This window comes from Vulpes vulpes, chromosome 5, assembly GCF_048418805.1.
Source record: "Vulpes vulpes isolate BD-2025 chromosome 5, VulVul3, whole genome shotgun sequence".
NCBI lineage: Eukaryota > Metazoa > Chordata > Mammalia > Carnivora > Canidae > Vulpes > Vulpes vulpes.
Genome location: NC_132784.1, coordinates 58,495,650 through 58,502,519, shown reverse-complemented (window position 1 = coordinate 58,502,519; position 6,870 = coordinate 58,495,650).

Below are 6,870 nucleotides of genomic sequence, written 5' to 3'. Positions count from 1 at the left end.
CAGACGGAGAGGGGGTGACCCGCAGACAGGCCTCCAAAATCTCCAGTTACAAGAACGATGCTCATTCGGGATCATCAGGTGCATGGTCACTTGGGGTGGGACGGGGAGGGGGATGGAAGCGGGTGGGCTGGAGTAACCCAGGAGCGCCACCACACACAATCCCCTGGGGGGGGGGGGCAAGGTCAGTCAGCCATCCAACTCTGGATTTCAGCTCAGGTCACGACCTCAGGGTCCTGAGATCAATCTCTACCCTGGGCCGGGGTAGGTAGCTTTCGCGTCCGCTGGCTTGGCCAGGACAGCCAAGGGGGCTGTGCCCGCAGAAGCTGAGGGTCCTGACAACACCGAGGCTGAGGCTTCAGGGCAGCCTGTCCCTCACCAGCCACCACCCCCCCACCTTGCCCCCCCACCTCCCCACCCCCCCCACCCCCGCTCCGGGCCCAGGAATCAGGCATCAGGCACGAAGAAGAGAACCCAGGGCACCCAACCCGGGTCCTCAGGAGCAATACAGACACCCCCACACAGGGCAGCCCTCAGCGTAGCCCCGCCCACGTCCTACCTCTAAACACCACACTGAAGATGTGGATAATTTTAGAAGCATCTCTTCCTAGAAGCATCATCCTGCATAAAGGCCAAATGCAGAACCTCTCTCCCTCAGCCACAGCAATGACCCCAAACCCCAGGGTCCCCCTGAGAGGACTCCTGATGACTGCAGCTCACGTCGGAGGCTCACCTTCCACTCTGGTGCTCGGGATTAGGTCCATCGGAATCATGGCTGCCCTGCTGCCCGGGCCTCGGGTGGACATGGGCTCACAGGTCCAAGGCTGCCCTGATGGCTGAATGTATGCAAACTGGGGCAGAAGTGGACTCCTGCCCACCTCAGGCAGCCCTGACTCAGCCTGGGGCCATCAGGACCCCCTGTGAGCACTCAGTCCCCTCTGCACCCTCAGGGATCCTGCCAGCCCCACCTGCAGATATCCCCGGAATCCAGGTACCTCTCACCACCTGCACATCCTGGCCACGCTTCCTGTTGGTCTCCTGGTTTGGCGCCTCCTAACCTGTTCTCCACTGAGCAGCCCCACTGAGCCCTGCCATGCGGGTCAAGGTCCTGACCCAGCCACAAGACCCCTCCCTAGTATGTCACCTCACTCCACTGCATAGTGACCCTACCTCTGGGCCTTGGTGGTCACTCCTCCCTCTGCCTGGAATGTCCCCCAGAGGCCTTCACCCCATTAGCCACAGAGCCCACCCCTACCCTCCCGGGCATTCCATGACCATCCTGACCCCACCTGCACGTCACCATGGATACACACAGTGCCCACCCTGCTAGGTTGTTCTGGCTTCTTCCGTGCAGCGAGCACCCCTCAGGCAGGTCCCCCACAGCCGGTGGCAGGGGCAGCTGGTCCAGTTGTGGCCCGAGCTCACTATGAGGGGGTGGCGGGTCACAGGGTCTCACAAACCCCTTCAGGCAGGGACCCCTGCCCTGCAGCCTCCTGGGCAGAGCAGCTCTGCATGCGGGCCGGCCCCACAACACAGGAAGCACAGCCCCACTTAGTCAGGCAGCTGGGCGGCCATGGGAGGGTGGGCAGGAGCCCAAGGGGCGCAGGCCAGAAGCAGAGTCCAGGGTCAGCGTGGTGTGGGCTGGCCAGATGCAGGGACACGCAGCTTCAAGAAGACAATTCCCTCGCAGCCCCCAGCCCTACTCCTGCCGGGCTTGTGTCCCTGCAGCCCCCGCATGGCCCACGGGGCTTGAGCCCAGGTTGGGTCCGGCCCCATGGGAGCAAGCCCCCAAAGCCTGGGTGTTTACAGGTATTTTTGGAGAAGAGACCCAGACTCACATGGTCCCCAGGGCCTTGACCCAAGATACACTCAGAGCTCTGTGCTCGACTCAGCCTGGCTCTGGCAGATGCCATGGTCAGGGCCCAGGTCCGGAGGGGCTCCGTTTCTTCATCCTCCATACAGTGGACCCCGCCTGGCCCAGTGCAGAGCCTGGGCGTCTGGACGGCGCAGGTCACCAGAGCAGCCAGGAGAAGCCCAGAGTCCCCGTCCTCCCCACAGGGGAGGGGCTGGAGATGGAGGCAATGACCCATCTGCTCAGAATCCCAAAAGTACGGGGCTCGGGGAGCTTCCAGGTTGATCACATCCACCTACGACTGGCAGGGCGGCCCACCCCCACTCCACGGGGACAGCAGCTTTTGTGCTCAGAAGCCCATGGACCTCACCCTGGGCAGCTCTTCATCTACTTGGTGTCCTGTTCTTCATGACTTAATAAGCCACCAGATGTGAGTGAGTCCTGACGTCGGGGAGCTGCCCTAGCAAGTGATGGAGCCCCCTCGGGGTTGTGGGAACCCTGATCCCAGCTGACTGACAGGAGGGGTGACACCCTGTGACCGGGGGCCACTGTGTGGGGTCTGTGCTGCTCAACAGGCAGTGTCAGAACTGGATGGAGCCATGGTGGCTCAGCGCCGCAGGATTGGTGCTTGGGGTAAATCTCAGACGTCCGCAGTCAGACGAGCACGGAAAGTAGGCAACAGGGGCTTTTTCTTTAAGTGCTGGACCCTGCACTCAACCCTGCACACTGCCATCTGCGCCGCACAGACCCCCAGCTACACGCCCCCATGGGGCCCTGAAGGCCAGGCGCCTGCCTCCCTCCAGTGACCCTAGCGACTGCATCACCACACGGCCAACGGTGGCCAGTCTGCAGGGGGCTCCAGGGACCCCCCGCCCCAGGATCAGAACTCAGAGCCTCAGCCCCCAGGGCCTTTCCACCCTCTGGGCAGCGGACACCTGCTCTGTCATCCTTTCCCTCATGCCCACGCCTCCTCAGACCTGCTGCAGAATCAAGAGTAAGCCCAGAACTCTGCGGCCCGGTGAGGCAGCCTGCTCATCTGTGCTGCCCAAGTCGAATTACAGGATAAAAGTTAAAATTCAGTTCCCCAGGCGCAGGAGCCATATTCCAAGTGCTTGGGGACAACATGTGCCTGGCTGACGGCAAAGACACAGAACACTCCTACCAGCAAGAGCCACCTCTCCAGCTGTGGCAAGATAAACTTCAATTTAAGAAAAGGGAACCTAGAAATTTAGAGACTTAAGAAGCATCAGCCAACTGCAACCCCTGTACCGCTTTTGGATCCCAAACCCCTTGAAAACCTCATGGGAGGTTAGCATGTGTGGAGAGTTTGCATTAATTAGCTTCACTGTGGTAATCGTTTCACTATGTCTGGGTAACAAAACTGTCACATTGTACAGCCTAAATATATATACGATTTTTCCTTAAAACATATATAAAAATGTTTAAAATTTGTGGGATGCTCAGAAATGTCAACAGTGGTATTTGTCAAGACAGGCACTTGCAGAGTCCAGATTTCAGCAGTGACAGTGTTTTTCTAGAGCTTACTTTTAGAGGTACGCACTGGAAGAGTCACAGGTGAGATGTTATGATGTCTGGGGTTCACCTCGAAGCAGGTCTGGTGAGGGACACAGGGTGGGGGGGTGGATGCAGTGACCAAGAGTTGGCCACAGTTAAAGCTGGCTGCTGGGAAGGCGTCCATGCGTCTCTTTACTTATGCAAACGTTACTCCGTTACTCGACAAAGAGCAAGAAAAGGTAAAGCACACCCGAAGGTGAGTAAACAGTGTGTCCCTGCGCTCTGCGCGGAGGCTCCCCATCACCCCTGCGCTGCAGCCTGGCCCTCTCCCAAGCCCCGGCCCAGCCACAGGACCCCGTCCTGCTCTGTGCAGTGACAGGCTGAAAGGACCTCAGGGGTAACAGGGGAGGGAAAAAGCTAGTTCCTCTCAGGGTCACCAGCCTGATGTGCAGCATAGGAAAGGAGGAATTTCTGGTCTGGTCTGATGACACGACAGCTGCTGGAGGCGAGCCCTGAGCTGGGAGCCTGGAGGGGACCCAGGAAACCTCAGGGTGGGTGTGCAGAGGTGGAACCCTCCAACAGAAAAGCTGCTCTTATCCCACATCGGGCTCCCAGTGCATGGAGCCTGCTTCTCCCTCTGCCTATGTCTCTGCCTTTCTCTCTCTCTCTCTGTGACTATCATAAATAAATTTAAAAAAGTTAACAAAAAAAAAAACAACAATTAGGGATCCCTGGGTGGCGCAGCGGTTTAGCGCCTGCCTTTGGCCCAGGGCGCGATCCTGGAGACCCGGGATCGAATCCCACATCGGGCTCCCGGTGCATGGAGCCTGCTTCTCCCTCTGCCTATGTCTCTGCCTTTCTCTCTCTCTCTCTGTGACTATCATAAATAAATAAAAAAAAGTTAACAAAAAAAAAAAAAAAAGCTGCTCTTGGGGAAACTGAGGAAAACACTCCAGAGCCCGACAAACCTTCCATAGCTGGAAAGGGCCCTGGAGGGGAGAGCGTGGGCCCTTGGGGGTCCCACCCTGGGGCTGGTTCAGATCCGGCGGGAGCGGGCCGAGCAGGGCGTTGCAGTCGGGCACCCACACGGTGCAGTGTTAGGTGGGGTGGCAGCAGGCTGAGGAAGGTAGAGCAGATCCTTGGAGGGTGGCGGCAGGGCCACGAGGAACCCTGGGGGGTGAAAGGGTACACGGGGCAGAAATGGCTCAACTGAGAACTGTGTCTCCTCCCACGTTTTCACTGAACTAGGGAACAGTTTCAGGAGGGCCAGCAGGAAACTCGATGCACTTCACCGAGCAGCCGTGGCTATGAGGGGAGTCAGCCCCGGGGCCCAGGGGCCAGGCCGCTCCTGCACCTTTGCCCCAGGCTGTTGATCACATGCATGGACCTGGCTGTGGACCTGGCTGTGTATCAGCAGCCGCCAAGCAGCACGGTGTCCCCTCAGGGCAAACAGCCTCTGACCTTCCTTCTCCTGTTCCTGAGAGGAGGCTCGCAAGTCCTATCCCCTCACCCCTTAGAAAAATGCACAAAATGTACACAGACAGCAATCCTGTGATTTTCCCAATCAAGAAAATAAGCATTGGGTTTGGAAGGTTTGGGGTCATCTCTTGTCACAGTGCCAGGTCAGGTGGCACAGGTGCACATAACCCAGATGACACCGGCCACCTGCACTGACCAGCAAGGAACAGAAGGGCTGCATCACGCCAGGCACTGCCTACAGAGAGCGGCCAGCTTCCTGCTGCTGCGTGGAAGTCCTGTGAGCGCCAAGGGACACCCATGACCCAGCCTGCTCCCACGTGGGGTTCCCTCCATCTGGCTCCCCATCCGTCAAGAAAGCCAGGACTGTGCAAAGGTGATGCCAACAGCACGCTAACAGGCACACCTTAAAGACGGGGCCCCTTCCCTTTGGCCAGGGGGCTCTAGAAACTGCAGGTTCTGGTCTGATTCACTGGAACCCCAGGGCCTGGAGGCCCCTGGACAGCAATCAGCATGGGTGACTGGGATCCAGAGCGGCTACACATCAGCGTGAGAAGTTCTGGAACACAGCTGACATCTGTGATCTTGCTAGAGTCAGAAATAGCAAAGTCAGCAGAGGCTCACGTTCAGGACCCACTCGTCTAAAGCAAGTCTGGAAACTGGAAATAAGGGCATTTCAGCAAACGCCCGAAGCTCCTCTATTTAAGGGAATGCGTCCCCACACTTGGGGTCCCTTAATCCACAATTCCAACAGCAAAAAGCTCTGGAAGCCCAAAGTTCTTAACTGATGGGACCATGTGTCCTGGTGAGAAACCCCGTGTCATTGTCTACATGTTCAAGAACTTTCTCACGCTCTGCTGCAGAAATCCTATCACATTCGGTTAGGGGTCTGCTTGGAGCCTGTCACTATGTCTAGTCCACATGCATGTCACTTTTCTACAGCCTAAAACATGCTAAAGTCTAAAACACACCTGGGTCTGGGGCTCCAGGTGAGAGAGGCTGGGTCTCCACATATGCAGGGGGTGAGAATCTTGTAAATCTCGGATGCATCCTGAGGCCCTGAAAATAACTGGTAAAGTCTCTATGACTCCTCTTTCCCTGATGCCAACAACCACTCACACAGGAACATGGCCTCGGGCAGGAGTCACCTCTAAGACACCCTGGAGGCACTTGTGAGGGGTGAGGATCATGGGGCTGGCCCAGCCTTGAGGGCTCATATAAAATAAGCTGCCCTCATGGCACCTGGGTGGCTCTGTCGATTAAATGTCTGATTCTGGTTTCAGCTCAGGTCAGGATCTCCAGGTCATGAGATCGAGCCCACCTTGGGCTCTAGGCTCAGCACAGAGTCTGCTTAGAATTCTCTCACCCTGCTCTCTCTCTCTCTCTCTCAAATAAGTAAATAAAATCTTCAAAAAAAAAAAAAAAAAAAAAAAGAAGCAGCTGTTCTTGCTCTTAAGGAAAATGCTGTTTACTGCAAAAATGGAGCTGTCACTTATTCCAGGGAAGAACTGAGAGATAATCTGGGACATGCTGATGTTGAGGTCCCTCCTCATACCTTGCAGAGGGTTCCGCCTGGAGCATTAGAGAAGCACGTTTCAACCATCAGCTAAAATTTTAATAAAAGCTATAGGACATCATTTTTTATAGGATATCATTGTATAATTGTAAAAGGCTTTCTTGAATTAGTGATACCACTTATTATCCTTGGTAGCATTAGCACTTCTGAAGACACAATGTAGAAAGAAATGCCAGGCCATCACTTTTTTTTTTTTTTTTTTAAGATTTTAATTTACTTCAGAGATAGAATGAGAGCACACAAGCAGCAGGTGAAGTAGAGAGAGACACAGACTCCCCGTGGGGAGCCCGATGTGGGACACGACCCCAGGACCCGGGATCATGACCCGAGCCGAAGGCAGACGCTCCAAGTCGGAGCCACCCAGGCGCCCCTGGCCATCACCTCTTAAGTAAGAGAGCACACGCATCCTGACGCAGGTACTTCTGCCCACACCCCTGGAAGGGAGACACAGGGC